Source organism: Peromyscus eremicus, chromosome 1 (assembly GCF_949786415.1).
Source record: "Peromyscus eremicus chromosome 1, PerEre_H2_v1, whole genome shotgun sequence".
NCBI classification, from domain to species: Eukaryota; Metazoa; Chordata; class Mammalia; order Rodentia; family Cricetidae; genus Peromyscus; species Peromyscus eremicus.
The window spans coordinates 24030868-24050244 of NC_081416.1; the positions used below are offsets into that span (position 1 = coordinate 24030868).

Consider the following 19377-nt stretch of genomic DNA (forward strand, 5'->3'; position numbering starts at 1 on the left):
AACATTCTGAGTTTATGGGACACTGAGACAGATTGTCTTTTGGGGTAAGAGATTTATTAGGAGAGTAATTAACACTATAAACAGGCAAACAGACAGATGTGATGGGGACTCTGAGGAAAGTTCAGGCCCACGTGGCTGAGTGGAGTGGTGGTGTCCCTTCTTATAGGTCTCAGAGGAAGGAGCGAGGGTCTAGGCCGTGTGAATGGTGAGTCCTTAATAGAGTTCTGGCAGTCGGGCTATCTCTGGTTGCTGGGTAACAAACGGGAGGAGGAGATTGTGTTAACCTGGGACCTGTTTGAAAAATCAGCTCTGAGGGTGGGGAGAGATCCAGCTGCACATGAGCTGGACCTGGGCAGCAGCCTGAGCTGGCTTGGGATCTAACGATGAACATCAGAGAAGGAAATGCTAAGGGGAGAGGAAACCTGGTGTGCTGCCTTCCCAGCCTTTCAGTGTTTTCTAGCTAAACATTACCAGTCATACAAACGTGAACTTGGGGCTCTACCGTTTAATCTCTGGAGACAGAGTGTGCAGCCCTTATCAGATTTTGGAAGTTTCTTTGAAGTCCTGTCTTCCATCTGAAATATTTATGTCAGTTTTCCTTTCTAGTCCCCGGTATATTTATCCTTATCCTATTTTTTAAACTGTAACAGACCTGACTAATGTCTAAGTGCTTTCACCGGACGACAGATTAAGTGGGAAACAGAAGAGACGGGGCTCCTGACCTCTCAGGGACGGGGAGAGGTGATGGAGGAGTAGTGCTGTCATTACCTAACATGCAAACGCAGGGCGTCCAGACCTAGGCTCTGTTTGCTCCCAGTTTGACAGACTGGCCTGGGAGTCAGGGCCCCGGGTATGTGTGGTTGGGGAGCTCCAGGTGGCTCCCCTAGCCCTTCTGGCCTCCATGTCTTCAACAGTGAGTCAGAGGGCTGCACCCCCTCACAGTCTCCTGGGCAGAGGGCACCCACAGGCCTCATTGCTCCCTGCTTCCATGTTGGCACCCTCCAGTTCTTGCTCATTTTACTTCCCTCCCATCCGTTCCCACACAGGTGGTTCCTACATACACAAATTATTCCTGACACCCTGGGACCTTTGCTGAGAACTTGCTTTCATTTGTAGATGCTTTGAGACTGGGCATGCCCGGCTTTCAGCTTTCGACTTGACCCTGGATGATCCATGCCAACCTCGGGTTTGTTATGGTTTGAAATCTGGGTTCCACTCCGTTCTCGTTTTAATAATTAACGTTTATGAAATACTCCAAATATGTCACGCACAATTAGGTACATCGGTTCACTTAACCCCCGCGGAACTTTGCCAGGTAGTTCAACAGTTCAGTAATTGTTAAAAACAGGGCTCGAGCGTCCTGTTTGTCTATACCACTTACCAGCTTGTGGCTTCAGACCAGTGATAACCCCCGACTGAACCTCCGTTTTCTCGAGTATAAAATGGAAGAAGATGAGAGGATTCATGGCAAACAGCAGATCTAAGTGCTCTTTTTTCTTTAACGTGTGCGTTTTATCCCCATCTCATAGACGAGAAAAATGAAGCTTCGAGATGTCAAACAGCTTCCTTAAAGTCACACTGAGAGGGAGGAGCAGAGACAGGATTAGAATTCAAGACCTTAGACACCTCAGCGGGTGGTCTGGAAAACTCTGTCCTGCTACTCAGCCAGTACTTTAATTAACAGGATTGCTGGCTTCTGAGAGCACCTCATTATAGCAGGGTTTTTTTTTTTTTTTCCACCTGATCTTCTGGCTTCAACTCTGAGACCACTTAACTGGCAACATCCTTTGCCAGCTTTTGCTACGATAGTGATACTAATGTGGTTGGCACTAAAGCTGTGGTATTTTTCAAAAATCTCTATCTTCTTGGAGTAGAATGCTATAAAATGAAGAAAAGCAATTTTATAACAATATTAACAGGACCCATAATAATATATAAATAACAGTTACCAATGGTTTCTTGAACGTATTTGTTTATTTATTTGCTATATTGCCAGCCAAGTATGAACCACTAAGAGACACTCTCTCCCCAGAAAATATGAAATCTTTAGCCTTATAAATCAACCAATTCTCCCATGCCTTATGAAATCCACTATTTGACAGTGTGGTTTCAGCTACTGCCTTAATGCTATACTCATGTCAAAATTTTTCCTTAATGCTTCTACATATTTGTAGTATTATATACTGTAATTGTTTTCATAAAACACATGGAAATGTCAATCATACTGAAAAAGGTCCAGCTCAATGAAAGATCACACACTGAGCATGCTCATGTAAACATGACCCAGATCAAGACATAGAGCATAGTTCTCAAAAAGTCCATCCCTTGTGCCCTCCCATCACTACACCCTCCAAAGACAAGAGCTTTCCAGACTTCTAAACACTACCTTCGTCCTGCTTGTTTAAACTTCAAGTGTTTTCTTTTCTTTTTTTTTTTTTTTTTAGATTTTTTTATTTATTTATTATGTATACAGCATATATGACAGCAAGCCAGAAGAGGGCACCAGATCTCATTACAGATGGTTGTGAGCCACCATGTGGTTGCTGGGAATTGAACTCAGGACCTCTGGAAGAGCAGTCAGTGCTCTTAACCGCTGAGCCATCTCTCCAGCCCTCAAGTGTTTTCTATCATTCCCCTCTGCTATGCTTTGAGTGTGTCCTCAGAAGTTCATACTGGAAATGTGATCTTCAGTGTTGCCGTGTTGAGAGACAGGACCTTTAAGAAATGGTCAGGTCTGGAGAGCACGGCCCTCTTGAGTGGGTTAATGCCATTATCCTAGAGTAAGTTAGTCACTAGGAGAATGGGATCCTAAGAAAGATGAGTTTGCCGCCCTCTACCCTCTGATGCATGTGCCCTCTTGCCCTTTTGTTTTCTGGCCTAGGGTGAGGCAGCAAGAAATCCCTCCCTTTGACCTGGACTTCCCGGCCTCCAGAACTGTAAAACAAAACTGTAAAACTGTTCTTCAGAAAGGTATCCAGTCTTGAGTTTTCTGTTATGGCAGTACAAAATGGATTGGGAGAGCATGCTTTTATGTGACTTCTTCCTCTAATACTTGTGAGATTCATATGTGTAACTGTGGTTCCGGTTGATTCACTCCATTTCCTGTGTGAGACTTCATTCTAAGCATAGTCCAGGCATCATCATCAACATTGACTAGTACGAAGGACACTGCCATGTTTAGAACTATATAGCTCTTGTCCACTTGCTACGATTCTGTTGCAAAACCTTGGAAAGACTGGGCCTGAGTTTCAAAAACTGTTACCACATTCTCTCCTTAGGCTGAACCCTAAAACTCACATATTCATTCACAAACATATGCCAAGTACCATGTCAGATGTGAAGACTAGCGGCCCTTGAGCATTTTCCCAGCCCAGTTAGAAGGGCAGAAAGATAAATAAATAATGACAATATGCTGTAATGTTTGAGATAGCTATGGGTTTGTTAAAATTACTGAAATAGTATAATCTTTTAAACACTCCATTTTGACAAAAAGTGTCAGCCTGCACAAGGGACCAAGCATCTGGAATTCCCAGAGGTACCTTTATGTATTAGTGGAATTTAGTCAGATTAAAGAAAGTCGCTCTTTTCAAAGAGTCTCGGTGCTCAGTCAGTTGAGAAGATCCCGTTAGGCATCAAAGAAATGCCAATGCTGTTTCCCAGAGGCTCCCCTTGAATGCCCTCAGCTCTTTTAATTTCCTATTGTCTCTCTCAGCCAGCTCACCATCCTCTAGGCTTTAACCATCTCATGTATGAGCCCAGAATGCCTACATCTTTAATTCTATCCAGTCCTCTCCTTGAATCCATTTATAAGTACCCCGATTTTAAGCATCTGTCAAATATTTCCTCTAGCACAGCCAATCAACAGGTTTATGATGGTGCAAGGCCAGGCCGTCCCTTTCCTTACCAATCACTCAGGCTGGGAGCCATTTTAAATGCTTCTTCTTCCTCCTCTATACCCAGATCTTTCTGATTTGATGCTAATTTTTCATACAGCTCTGTCTTCTAAACCATGACTTAGAATGTGGATCTGATCATCCTGTTTCTTAGCTTCAATGTTGTGCTGGCTAGTTTTATGTCAACTTGACACAAGCTATGGTCATCTGAGAGGAGGGGACCTCATTGAGAACATGCCTCCATCAGCTCAGTCTGTAGCAAGCCTGTAGGGCATTTTCTCAATTGACAGATGTGGGAGGGCCCAGTCCATTGTGGGTGGTGCCGCCCCTGAGCTGGTGGTACTGGGTTCTATAAGAAAGCAGGCTGAGCTAGGCATGGGTAGCAAGCCAGTAAGTAGCTCCCCTCCATGGCCTGTACATCAGCTCCTGCCTCCAGTTTCCTGCCCTGCTTAAGTTTCTGTCCTGACTTCCTTCATATTGGACTACAGTGTGGAAATATAAGCTGAAAAAACCCTTTCCTCCCCAAGTTGCTTTTGATCATGGTGTTTCATCACAGCACTAGCAACCCTAACAAGTGCCATCCATGCTCCCCATGACCCATGAGAGTCTTTCCCAAAGGCATTCCCTGACTGCCGCCATGAACTAAGATGTGCCCAGTTTGGCAGGGTGTGCCGTAAGCCAGCATACTGCATGTGCATTCATTTTCCTTGTGTAGTGTGAACAGAAACTTAGAAAGAACTGGTAACAAGATTTTGTCCAAAATCCAGACCCTTGCCAACCTCTTTGGTCTCATCACCAGTATCTTGTTATCCAATAATCGTCATCCCCCTGCATACCAAGCTGTTGCAGCCTTTGTTGTTGCACAGAGGCCAAGCTCTTCACCCAACCTGAAGTGGACTTCTTTTTTCTACCAGGCAAATTTTTACACCGCTTTTGAATTTTTAAATTCAAGCTTTAGCCTTCTTGACTAGATTTCTCTGGGTTTGGGGGGTGGAATTGGCCAGTCCAGCCACGGTGACTCATAATCCAACTTTATTATGTACTTTCCCTCCATTATGTGTCTCCTCTGTAACTAACACATAATCTATTGTATTATGTGTTCCCACCATAGCTCATAATCTCCTCCTCCATTATGTGCTTTCACTATAACTTATAATCTACTTCTATTATGTTGCCATCACGCTGAAGAACATCTTCTGATTTATGTGTTTACTTCCTTTACTAGTTTGTAAGTGACTGGAGGCTTTCTCTCTGTTTTCCCACTATCTGGCACAAAGGAGGTATAAGAAGAGGCTAGGTGAAGCCAGTCCAACATAATAATTACAGCGGGGATGGCGAGGTTATGCTGCCGTGACAAACGGCAGCACAAAAGTTGGTGTTTCAGTCAGACTAGTGTCCCGGTCTGACTTACGGATGCTGTTACCAATTTACATGTCTGTGATCACTCTGGAGGACTATGTGTGCCCGAGTCCACACACTCTTTTTTTTTTTTTTATGTGTAGTCTAGTACATATAACATAAACAAAAGCATTCTTAACAAAATATAGTTATTATTTAGTGGAATTAATTGTATTCACAGTTATGGAAAGCAATCAACACTGTCTAGAGCCAGAAAAACCCTTCTAGCCCCAGCTGGAAACACCCTCCTTACTGTGCGGTCACAGCCCACCCCCATATCCCCCAGCACCTGGAAGCTAGCATTCTGCTTTGCCTCTTCCCAGCATTTCTTACGAATGGAATCACACATTAATGTCCTTTTGTGTCTAACTTCTTCACTAGCATAATGTTGTCAGCTATCATTTATGTTGCTGCATATATTTGTACTTCGTTCTTGTTTATGGCTAAATAATATCTCATTTTATATGCATCAAATTTTGTTTACCAATTAATTGGCTGATAGATAATAGTCTATCTGAACTTGGCTATTGTAGCTGAGCTGCTATGGATATTTGTGTACAGACTTGTTGGATGCTTATTTTCTCTTCCAGGTATATACCCAAGAGTAGAATTGCTGCGCACGCCTTTAATCCCAGCACTTAGGAGGCAGAGGCAGGCGCATCTCTGTGAGCCTGAAGCCAGCCTGGTCTACAGAGTGAGTTTCAGGACAGCCAGGGCTAAAAAAAAAAAAAAAAAAAAAAAAACAAGAGAGAGAGAGAGAGAGAGTAGAATTTCTGGCTTACATGACAATTACATTTTTTTTTTGAGACAGTGTGCCCTGTCTGATCTGGCACTCAGTTATCCACCTCTCTTTGCCTCCCAAGTGTTGAGATTAAAGGTGTGCCGCAACCACACCCAGTTCCACATTTAATTCATTGAGCAACGATTAAATGTTTCCCAAAGGTCTACGGCATTTTGGATTCCCTCCAGCAGGATCTGAGTATCCATCTCTCTATGCCTTTGTCACCTCTTGTTATTTTCCATTAAGAAATTGTTGCCACTGTTATTGGAATTGATGTATGCTCTTCATACATTTGCTCCGCTCCTCTTGTTTTAGTAGCTAAAGCAAGTCATGTGACTACAGGAAACATCAAGACAGGTAGGAGACACAGTCCTGTCACGTGTGAGGAGGAGGAGGAGTGCTGGATGTGTGTGAACAGCCCTAATGACAATCACACAGATGATATCGAGAGAGGTGAGTGATATCAGTGTCAATTATCTGCAAGTCATAGCCCCAACCAGGTTACTAACTCTTACTATAAAGTTTCCAGAAGTGAGTAAGTAGAAATCACTGAGAAGAGCGCAGGTGTGAACTGAAAAACATGAAAACGGAGGAAAGAAAAGCAGAAACAAATTTAAACTGTCAGTCAGATGTGGGGTATTCCTTTCTAGCCCCAGCAGTCAGAAATCTGAGGCAGGGGGATCAAGAGTTCTGGGCTAGCCTAGGCTATGTAGCAAGACCCTGTCTCAAAAACACAAAACAGGACCAGAGAGATGGTTCAGTGAATGGAAATATTTACCACAAGAGCCTAATGACCCCCAGGGCCCACATGAAAAACTGGGTGCGTTAGCACACAGGCTGTAATCCCCTCACTCTGCTCCTGTGTGAGGCAGAAATAGGAGAAACATCCAGAAGCTCAGAGGCCAGCTGGCCTGGAGTACAATACAGCAGAGAAAAGAAACAAGAGAGACCTTGAGCAAAGTAGAAGAAAACCAAGTCTGCAAGTTGTCCTCTCACCTTCACACATCACACTATGGCACACACACGCATATCTCACACGCACACACACATCTCACACGCACATGCACACAATCTCGCACACACACACATCTCACACGCACATGCACACAGTCTTTTTCTAATTAAAAATAAACACAGAACAGCCAAGTGACAACAGCTTTACAAGTAACGTCAGCAGTTACACTTTGTTAGATAAACTAACTAAACAAGCATTTTATGATGAAGTTACAAAATCAACTTTAAAAACAAGGGAATAAAAATCTTCCTGGAGGGATTTTTATCAAAAAGAGACATTTCATGTAAACAAACTTCCTGTTACCCAGCAACCCTCCTCTGGAGTTCCTCCTGATGGAGTAATTGCATTTGGCAGCTGGTACAACCTTGAAATGATCTGTTTGTTTTCCTTGCTCCCCAAGTGTAGAGGTCACAGCAGATAATAAATAATGTCGAGACTGCTCATTATTTTCTGGCATATGATAAAATGGTTGAATTGCCTGGAAATACTCCTTTTAGCCCTCTTCACATCGACTCTGTGCACATAGTTGGGTCATACTAGATGCACATTTCAAAGCCTAAAGATATTTACAGTTTGGAATAAAAATAACCTCCATGGGGATGTGAGGGCAGATAAGCATTCTGTACTTTATCCACTGTGTAGCTGTGTAATCAATAAACAAACATTCATTATTAATATGAATTTGGAGCTCAGCTCTGCTAATGCTAGCTACATATTTATAGACACTTGTTAACTTAGAGCAACAATGTATTTAGCCTTTAATGGTTGGATTAATATGTGTGGGCGTATATATGATATAATTTTGTACGTATATATCTTTAAACAGCATCTGGCACTGGTAAACACCACATACGTGATGACTTTGATGGGTTCCAGATCGTGCTCTCTATCAAAAGATAACTTTCTCTTCTCCTCTGACTAGAGGTACCCCTGCCACATGCCTCTGTAATGTGCAGGGCTAAACAGCATCGAAAGAGAATTATAAGTTTTCTTTTCATGGCTGGTGTCCCCTCACCAGTCTGGGGGCAGGTAGAGGCTTGGTAGGTCTTCCAACAAATCCTGGTGTTAGAAGACTCATTTGCATGTGCCCTGAGACTGTACAAGTGGCCACCCTAATTTACTGGGGAATGTGGAGAGGGAAGTAATTTTCTGAGGTTTCCCAGGACTTTATGGAGACTTTTTTTTTTTTTTTTTTTTTTTTCAGGAGAAAACTGCTGAGTCATAGCATGCCTGTTAAAGAGCAGATAATCTTAACTGGCCTGGCGACTTGTAATCTCACTGCTTGGGCATGTAGCTGCTACCAGGTGCCCCATTAAGGAAGCTGACAATCACAACTATTCATTGTTCAATCTTTCAGCTCTGACTGCCGAGCAAGGAGATTCACTTGAGCTAGTGTCAGAAAGAAAAGAGGTAAGGCTGAGTTCAGGACCTGCAGAATGTACCTCAGAATCCTGGGGCGGGAACACAGCTGGGTGTCTAGGAAGTGTCGTCATGAGTAAGGTGACCTTGGGCTCCTCTCAGATCTGTGTGGTCTGGACACTAGCTCTCCCTAACTCTTCAGGCTGCCTCTCTTTACTGCTCTATTCAATGAGGGAAAGCCTCTTAGCTCTCTCTCCTATCTGTCTGTCTGTCTATCATCTATCTATCTATCTGTCTATCATCTATCTATCTATCTATCTATCTATCTATCTATCTATCTATCTATCTATCTACCTATAATGGTGTGTGTGGAGACACACACCGAGAAAGAGAGAGAGAGAGAGAGAGAGAGAGAGAGAGAGAGAGAGAGAGAGAGAGAGAAAGGAGAGAGAGAGAGAGAGCGCTTAGTTCCAGCTGTTCTCTGAGAATTATTAATTTGGAAGCCATCAGACTTAACTTCCAGTAGTGAATCTGATTGTTCCAAATAGGGCCAGATGTCTCTACTGGTCTAATTCATAATCTCTAATTATTTATTACAAGCATGGTTGTTGAATCATCAGTTCACTCTGAAGAGGGGCGCTGTGGAATAGGGCTTGTTATGGTTTGGATGTGAAGGGTCTTGCAAAGGGCTCCTGTGGTGAGGACCTGGTCCCCAGCTGGTGGTTCCAATCACTGGGAGCTAATTATACCCTGAGGGCTCTGGCCCAATCATTAATTAATCCACAGATAGATTCATAGTTCTATGACCTCGTAAGGAGGAAATGCATTGTTGGGGATATGCCTTTGGAAAAATATCTTACCTTTGTCCCTTCTTGTCTCTTTGCCCTGGCTTTTTCCTGCCAGCCATGAGGTGATAACACCTCCCTACCTCACCTATCTGCCATGATAGTCTGCCTCACAGCTCCCCCCACCTCTCATGAAGCTACCTAATCAAAAGCCAAAAGAAATATTTGCTCCTTTAAACTGGTTTCTCTCGGGCGTTTGTCATGGCAGTGACACACTAGCATGGGCATATATGAACAGCATAAACTCACGGTGCTCCCTAATACCGTGAGAGCTCAGTTGGCTCAGCTGATGACAGGAAAATGAAATCAATCCCGTCATATCTGGATGCAGTCACAAGTGGAAAGTACTGTCTAAGGTAAGTACTACTTCAAGAACGTTCTTACAGGCAGCACAAAAGACTTTCACATTCTCAGACACCCCAGGCTTTGCTCACCTGCTACCTATGTGTGCACAGTTTTTTATAGCAAAGTTTATCATCTTCAGCATGTGGGAAGACTGTAAAGACCCAACGAGATGCTCTGGACAGAGTGCTTGCCCAGGGGTGGCACGTTCATGCATGAGCTGAGTCCTCCGAAATCAGTGAACTTACTATTCCAGGATCTGTACAGCTTTCTCCTCTTTTGCCTTTGAAGCCTTGTCCTTCCTTATCTTCTTTGGACATACATATCATTGACTGTCCCGTGGGTATAACTGTGACAGTGCTGGCTGTAACCAAGTAATGTCAATATCATTATTCTTTGGAGAACATTCTTTGGGTTGTTTTTGTGCTAACAGAATATAGAGTTCATCTTAGGTAGCCAGGAGCCACTGGTTTCGGCAGATTTTGAGAGCTGTTCCCTTAAGGACATTAAAAGTATACACACTAGAAGTCTTTTGGTAGAATTTTATTTTAAATGAGCTGCACAATTTCCTAAAAATAAGACCACATGCATTCTTCTCTTTAGAATTTTCTTCCTTTCCTTTTACTTGGATTAATCTCTAATTGTTATTCATTTTTCAGATCTTAGCTTGACACATAAACTCAGGTAGGAAGACTACGAAAACAGTTTTCTACAAACTGAGTTTCTGTTGGGAGCATGCTTCTTTCTGGTTTGGGTGGGAGCCATTGACTCTTGGTCAATCTGGGGTTCCCTGATTCCCTGGGGTTGTACAAAAGTTTGGCTATCTAGCATTGGGGGTAGGAGACTGAGTGGAGGCGTCCGTTTTCCTGTAAGTTCTGTGGTTTCATTCTTCTTTAGAGCTGAATAGTATTCTATTTCATGTATGTGCCAGGTTTCCATTATCCATTCAACACAGATGTTGATGGATATCTAGGTTGTTTCCATATTCCTCTATAGTGAATAGAGCAGCTTTAAACAAGAGTGTACAGTTATTTCTGTGTTAGGGTATGAAGTTCTCTGGACATATCTTAGCGTGGAATAGCTAGGTCATATGGCATTTCTATTTTTAATTTTTCTGAGAAACCTCCAAATTGATTTCCATAATGGCTATTTTAATTTGCATCCCAGCCAGCAGTGAATAATGGTTCCTTTTTCTCCACATCCTCTCCAATATGTGTTGTCAGATTTCTTGATGATAGCCATTCTCACTGAGGGTGAGGCGGTATCTCAAATTAATTTGAATTTGCATTTCCCTGATGGCTAGGGATGTTGAATACTTTTAAAAGTAGTTTTCGGCTATACCTGTTTCTTTTTCTTTTTAGAAAACTGCCTTTTCCATTTACTTGCTCATTTGTTGATTGAAAGTTTTACTTCCTTATTTAATTTCTGCAATTCTTTGTAAATTCTGAATTTTTAACCACTTGTTTAAAATATAACTGACAAAAGCTTCTTTTCCCCCATTCTGTGGACCATCTGTGAGCTCTTCCAAAAGTTCCCTTTGCTGTGCTGAAATTCTTACAGGGATTACTATGAAACATACACTCCAAAAATCTAGAAAAACAGGAGAATTTCTAACTGCATATCATCTCACAAAATTAGAGGCAGAAGACAGAAATAATTTCAATATACAATTACAAGCAATGAACTAGAAGCTGTAATCAAAAGTTACCCCTCCGAGAAAGCCTAGGACCCGATGGATCCCCTGCTGAGTTCTAGCAAACTTTCAAAGAAGACCTCACACCAATTCTTCTTAAATTATTCCACAAAAGTTAAGAAACACTGCCAAACTCATCCTATGAAATCACTCTTATTCTGGTACCAGAATTAATCTATAGATTTGATGTTATACCTATCAAAACTCTGGTGTTATATTTTACAGATTTAGGGGGGGAAAGCAATGCAAGAACTCATATGGAACAAAAGACCACAAGTAGCTGAGCAATACACCGCTGGAAGTATTAAAATACCCACCCTCAAACTATACAGCAGAACCACAGTGGTAGAGACAGCCCGGTACCGGCATGAGAACAAAGCGGTAAACCAGTGAGGTCGACTGGAGGGCCAAGAAGTTAACTGACAGCAGAGGTTTATTTTTCAAAAAATTCATTTATTTTTATTTTATGTGGATGAGTGTTTTGTCTTCATGTATATATGTATGTGCACCTGTGTGGGCCTGGTGCCTTCAAAAGAGGGCATTGGATCCCCTAGAACTGGAGTAACGGCAGATTGTGAGATACCACATGGGTGCTGAGGACTCAAACCAGGTTCTCTGCAAGAGCAGCAGGTGCTCCGAGTAACAAGCCGTCCCTCCAACCCCAACTCCATCTCATTTTTACAAAGGAGACAAAAAGACACTGGGAAAAAGACCACAAAAGGAAAACTGGATCTCTACCTGGAGAAAAATGAAAGTAGATAAATATATTTCACAAATCAATTAGAAATTAATCAAAGATCTTAATTTCAGACATGAAGTGCTGACGCTTCTGGATGAAAACATAGGGAACCCTCTTTAAGACTCTTCTGGTTAAGGGCCGATGAGGGAGAGGCATTTTCTTCAGTGGTGTGGCCGCTGATCGGAAACAACTCTAATCAACTCATAAGTCACAGAAACAAACGTGGGAAGACATGGAAATAGAAGGGAGCTACTTGAGAACAGGGAGAGAGAGGGTGATGGAGTATGATCAAAATATGTAATATCCATGAATGAAAATGTCATAATGAAGCCCTTATTATTGTATGCTAATAAAAAACACACCCTCCCCTGAAAAGGAAAAATTAATCTTTTCCTACGGAACCTGGAGAAAAGAGAGCCAGGATGATACAGGCAGCCACAGGAGCCAGACCGAAGAAGGCTAGACAGTGTCTGTGAGGTTGCAATCTGTCACTTAGGCATTTCCCTTCTTCACTGTTTGTCAAAAGCCAGTTACAAACTCAGTCTTTTTTTTTTTTTTCAGGTTCTATTTTTTTTAATTTATTTTTTTTAAACAAACTCAGTTCTTACTCAAAAGTAGGACTGCACCTTTGGAAAACCTGTCTGTGGGGGTGTTTTACCACCCACTATTCACATGTGAGTCAGCTTTCCATTTCTGTGACCAAATACCAACCCCCCCCCCAAAAAAAAAATCAACTTGGAAGAAAGCTTTATTTTGTCTCCTAGCTTCAGAGACTTTTGTCCTTGGTTGGCTGGTGCCTTTGTTTTGGGGACTGTGGTGAAGCAGAACTTTACGACAGAAGGGAATGGTCGATAGGGTACAGCGGCTGCACCTGAGAAGGATGAGGGAAGGGGAGGGGAGGGGAGGGGAGAGGAGGGGAGGGGAGGGGAGAGGAGGGGAGGGGAGGGGAGGGGAGGGGAGGGGAGAGGTAATGAGTGGGAGAGAGAGAGAGAGAGAGAGAGAGAGAGAGAGAGAGAGAGACAGAGAGAGACAGAGACAGAGAGAGAGACAGAGACAGAGAGAGACAGAGACAGAGACAGAGACAGAGAGTGAGTGGGTAGCCATTCCAGCTTTGATCTGGAAGTTCCAAGCCCAAAAGGCAGGGCCAAGAGAGGACCCTGAAGACCCGAGATCCAGATGCACCAGCTCTCTTGGTTCCTGGACCCTGGACGCTGGAGGTAGACTGAGCAGGGTTCTCCAGAGAACACCGCCAGACTGCGCTACACCTTTCGCAGACCCTGTAAACTATCCCTTCACTTGTAAGTTACCCCACAAAATAAACCTCCCTTTTAACTATGTGGAGTGACCTTAATAATTTCACCAATAGAGAGAGCTTGAGTGTTCATGGGCTAGGTTCCTAAGATATTCAAGCCACTTCCCAGTGACCCACTGTCCCAGCTAGGCCCTACCTCCTAAAGTTTCCACCACTTCTCCATAGCACCATCGCCTGGGACCAAGCCTTAGGAAGACCTTCCAGATCCAAACCATAGCAGTAAGACCACACACGAAGCCTTTCACATTTAATTGTGACACTGAAACATGTAAGTCTCCCGTTAGTGGAATTACCCGTCTAATATCCATCTGCTGTTCTTCAAAAGCTCACACTCTATTAGGCCAAGAACCTGCTTTCCTTGCTATCTCCTTCCTCACACCTAGTTAACTGCTCGGAATAAAAAGAGTGCACGATAAATACTTCTTGGAGGTTGAAAGAGCCCATTGAAGAAGTCCAAAGGGATTTAAACTCCATGCCGCCTAAGAAATAATGAGAGTAAATTGAAGTTCAGCCTGAGACGGCTCACTGGCGAATGGACTCTTCAAGCATCTGATGTACTGAGATGTACAATGGAAGGCCACTGGCAAGTGGTGGTAGATCTTATCTGGCTGTAAAGACCGACTCTGTAACAGCTTGGAGCACTTTTACGGTGACACGGAGTGCCTGAATGGGGACATAAGTGTCTTAAGTGCTTGTTGAAAGATCACTTGTTGGGAATATTGCCAGAAACGACTAATACATTGGATCAGGTTGTGAGATCTGATGACTTTTATGGAGCCCTGAGATGAGGTGACTCTGTGATTTGAGAAGTGTGCTATTTGCTCAGTTTTAATGCGGCAAAACAAAGTGTGACTGCCCTTTGGCACTAAGCAAGCAAGTTTTGTCACCCATCACTGGGGTTGGAGTTGGAGGATGAGGGTCTGGGAAAGACGGGCAGATGTGGCTCTAGTGTCCTTCATAAAGGAAGTGGATGCGGAGAGAAGCAGCTGCAGCAGATGGAGAGTGGGGCAGGGTTGAGGGTTCTGCTGCCCAACTGCTCCTGCCATCCACTCTCTCTGCAGTTTGCTTTTATGGGGGTGATAAAGCGCGTTTGCTCCCAGGAATTCAAACTGAATTTCTGTTCTTGCAATCAAACCTGTCCCGACTTCCCCATTCCTGTAGGTGATTCTCTAACTATTAAGCTGTGGAACCTCCCAGACTTTTCCTCACCTCTGCAACCCCAACAACTCCATCCTACGGACCTGCCTTTCACCTGGGTATGCACAAGGTACTTGCTCAGAAACCTCTGATCAGACAAATACACACACCCATCGAATTAGACTTTGGTTCTGGCTATGAAATTACAGGCGGGAAGTTTCGTAGGATGCTATCAAACTATTTCACTAATATTTTTCTATCATAGATTCCATCCTTCTCCTAATGTGTTTCTCCCACTGCCCCACAAATCCTCCTCTTCTTCCCAAGTTTGTGTCAAATCCACCTTCTTTCTAAAGTTTTCTCGAGTGCTCATTCTAAGGCAAAATATCTCTTCTTTTAGACTTTTGTAGTATTTTGCTTTCTTTAGTCACTTGCCAATTTAAACACACACACACACACACACACACACACACACACACACACACATACAAACTCTTACATTGTTGTCTTCTTCTCTATATCTTGTTTTTATTTTATTTATTTTTTAAGACAGAGTCTAACTATGTGGCTCTGACTGTCTGAAACTCACTGTATAGATCAGCTGATCTCAAACTCACAGAGATTCATCTACCTCTGCCTTCTGAATGCCGGGGTTAAAGGCATGTACCACTACGCTCAGCTTATATCTTGTTTTATAATTACAGTGAGCTCTCTGAATATGAGGAGGGTGGCTTGTACAGCTAACATCCCTCAGTTCCATACACACACATACATACATTCAGGAACTCATCTGTTCAGCCCATAGCCACTGCGTATCCTGCTATTGTGCCAGAAATCATCCTCAGCTCTGGAAGTAAAATGGAGGAGTCTACTCTTTGTAAACTTATATTCTAGTGGAACCAAAACAGAAAATAAGCTGTCACAAATAGCAATATCATATATAATACTTATTCAGCTGTAGTGATAACCATGTGTAAAGATATAAATCTAACCCATAACTAAAGCATGAAGTACCCTGTAGCATGCCTAGTAATGACCAGTGCTTGTGGGAAAATTCAGAGTGCAGACTGAAAATGCTGGGATGTTACAAGTGCCCCCAAATACATATTGACCGACCTTTTCTCCTCAGATATGATTTCTATTATTTTACCAACTTTTCAAATTTACTTGAAACTTAACTACCTTTTTATAATACCCATAGAATCTGTTCATCTTCAAAGATTTCCTTTATTTGTTTAAAAATTATTTTCAAGCTATGATTAATTGTCTCTTTAATATCTTGTTAAATGTATCCCAAAAGATGGTTCTAAAACCTCAGGGACAAGAGTTACAACCCAATGCCCCTTGGGCCAGGATATAGGGAAATAAAGGAGTGGGGAGACTTATTTCTTTTACCAGGCAGGATTCCAGCCCACGCTGCAAATTTTTTCAACCGAAACCAGAAATTTGATTTTCAAATCCACCAGCTAATCATGTTTGAAAATACTGCACACAGGTCTAGTGAGATGCGTCTGGACTGAGTCTGGCTTCCAGGTTGCGAATCTGAAATTCTTGCTGTAGGGACCACCCACCCTCACTGCCACCCAATACTAGTCATTCCAGCCTCTGCTGAACACTTGCCTTAAAAGGCTGTATTTCAGCAATACAATCCATTACCTTTAAAGTGGCCTTAACTGCCGGTGACTCATGTTTGGACAGACTGGTTAAATAGCTTGACCAACTTGTTTTCAGTGAAAACAGCTTGTAGTCCTTGGTCCAAGTTTTCTTTTCACGGACCAAAGACTGGACAGCCAGAAGGCAGCCTGTGGGAGCGGAGGTGAGAATGTCCCCTGAGGCACCATCCCTCCTTCTTGGCATCTTTACAGTGTCATTCAGGCTCACCACGGCAGAGCTACAGGCAGGCAGCTTACTGCCCAGCAGAAATGGGTCCATCCACGGATGAATGGGTCCGGTCAGAGACACAGGACATCCTGTAACATGTTCAGCTCGTTCAAGCTGATTCTTCTGAACAGTCACAGTGATTCTGTGAAAATGACACAGAGCAAGGCGGTGGTGGGCAAGCCTGGAGAGAGGACAGAAGGAGGACTGGGTATTTAATGGGTCAAAAGTCCAGTTAAGGAAGATGAAAAAGTCCTAGAAATAGATGGTCATGATGGTTACACAGTGGTGTGAAAGTACTTAATACCAAAGAACTGTTCACTTTTTAAGGCTAAAATGTTGAATTTTATGTTTTGTTTATTTTATCACAATAAAAACAAATGGCTTTATGAATAAGAATTGTCTTCCTCCCTGTGATTGCAATTTCAGGATTCATGTTTACTTTATCTGAGACTTGTCCTGTTAAAATGTCAACACTTACAAATAAAGTGTGTGTGTGTGTGTGTGTGTGTGTGTGTGTGTGTGTGTGTGTGTGATGTAACCCAGGTTGGTCTGAAACTAGAACTAGCAATGGAGCAGAAAGTGGCCTTGAACTTCTGATCCCCCTACCTCTACCTCCCAAACGCTGGGATTACAGTTATGAACCGTCAGAGGTGGTTTCTGTGGTGCTGGGGATCTAGCCCAGGACTTCATGCATGCTAAGCAAAAGCCCTACCCACGGAGCCACCCTACCACCACCTCTCTTACTGGTGTCCACTAGCACACCTTTAGGCTCCTTTAGGTGACAATGGCTCTCTGCTATGGACAGCTCCAGTGACATCATTCCGTGTTCATTCTCTTACGCTTGGCATGCCACTTTAATATGCCATCTGCTTCCCATCAGACTCCTGACCAAGGCTAATGCCGTACTGACACACAGTGTCCCACAGTATGCTTTATGGGTATTCTTCAGAGGTTCTCATTCTACTGAAGTGTCAGCATACAGCCTCGTCCCCATTCTGGTACCACGGGTTCTCCCAATGACGCTCCGCCAATACAGGCATCACCTTAGAATGGAAAAAGTTGGGATCCACAAGACATACAGATTTTGATCAAAAGACATCTGTTGACAGTTAAGCCCCACGCAGTTCAGTTTGTGATGTCTGATTTTTCTAGTTAAATCTTTCTAAGCAGACACCTAGCCTCTCTTGTGTTCTCCCTTTATCTGTTGATATTTGTTCCAGCATAAGGTTCCTATATCTCACTTTTTCATCTGTCTGGGTGAAGTTTCCACAGTCTCTCCTGACTGTTTCACAACTTCCCTTTCCTGCTGGCCCCCAGGCCGCCTCTTCCTGTGGCTCATTCTTCTCTTCCTGTTTGCCTGCCTTGCATCTGCAACAAGTCACTTCTACCAACCTACTTTGCCTTTAAATAATGAGAGACACGGGGGTGGGGAGAGGTGGTTGGAGTGAGTCTAGGCCTATCAGGCCTTCAGTGAAGGAGTCTAACCTCTGCTAGCCACATCCCAGAGCGGGGGAGTGAATACTCTCTCCTAACCTCCAACACCATGGCTGAGCCACTGGGAAGCTGAAGCTGTAGGCTTCGGTACCAGAGTTTTAGTGGCGTAGACTTCCATAGTCTACCCACCACAGCGTTAGCATGGCGTAGACTTTAGGATACCAGGATCCGCGCTGCCTGGAGTGAGTGGCAGCATCGGGAGCTGTACCGTCGGATCAAATGCTTTGTCCCCTTCTGAGGTGTGGCACGCAGACTGAGGACTGACGACAGTCATCACCACCTCCTTCTTCTCTGCTGCCCACTTTGTAAACTGGGCAAGTTGAAGACCCTCTTCCCCTGGAGCCTTTTCAGCCAGGAGGAGCCAAGTGACAGTTTTTTGCCAATCAAACAGAAGACGACTTTAGTGGGAAATCTTTTTGTTTTTCTGATTAAACAGAAAAAAAAAAAAAAAAGCAAATAGATACCCAGGGCCCCAGTTTCTTCCTCTGCTTCTGTTCTTGATGAACATGATGCTTGGAACTGGAGGTAGAGTATTACCTCACCTCCTTGAAGGAAAGGCCTAGAAAGTTCTGAGACACTGGCCCTGATGTCTCTGAGGCATGAGCCAGTGCCAGCAACCACTTACCTCTAGACCGATTGCTATGCCCGTTATGTGAAAGAGGAAACAAAAACATCAGCCACCATTAGTCACCTTTTCTGTTGCGGGAGGCTGAAAACAGTTCCCACTCAGACACCAGACTCTCCTAGTATTAGAGATACAGTATTTATTTCAAAAGGTTGTAAAGATAAATGTAGGCAATGACACTAACATTTGTTTAGCATTTAGGATGTCCCCGCTCCTGTTTCGAGCACTTTCCATATGTGATTTATTTAAACTCTTTCAAGAATGTGTGTGGAAGACATGATTGCCATCTTCATTTGAAAGACACTCACTTGAAGTCACACAACGTATAAATGACAGAGTCGGTCTGTGTACAAGTAGCCTGACTCCAGTCTGTCTACTTATAAAGCACTGAGCACAGAAGTACTGAGTAAGCACCCTGAAGCTGCTGGCAGTACTGACTACATGATCAAGGAGCACTTCCCTTTGAGGTGGCTTGGGTGATACTTCTCCCCAGAACCTGTGGTTTTAAAATGTACTGTGTACCTGAAGAAAAATCTCTTAGAAAATTGAGATAAGAAATCCTAGGACAAGAATCTTAAAACTAACAAGGCAGGCGTTTGGGGTCAACTCCAACGGCATCCCAGAATCCACTCCGTGATCCCTTTCCTTGGACCTGTCCTCATCCTCAGGTGCTCATTTCCTGCTGGCTCTCTTCTTACCCTCCCACAGCTGCAATCTGCACCCACCCCAGCCCTTCTGACTCTACCTTCCACGATCAGGATCACATCTTTTCTTCTTTTTGGCTAAAAATATATTAAATGTTTAACTACCAATTTTGGCCAGTAGATGTCAGTGTCTACCACAAAATGAGCCGTTGCTCACCC

General features: G+C 43.4%; 1 long non-coding RNA gene across 1 annotated transcript in view; it reads right to left on the minus strand.

Moving 5' to 3' along the window:
• Window positions 1-16312, minus strand: part of LOC131907380 (uncharacterized) — a 32660-nt gene extending 16348 nt beyond the window's left edge. Inside the window, exons 1-2 of the long non-coding RNA XR_009378384.1 lie at window positions 16171-16312; window positions 1382-1578 (exon numbers count right to left, since the gene is read on the minus strand). This is a non-coding gene — a long non-coding RNA (uncharacterized LOC131907380). The remainder of the gene's footprint in view (window positions 1-1381; window positions 1579-16170) is intronic.
• Between the last annotated feature and the right edge of the window lie 3065 nt (window positions 16313-19377).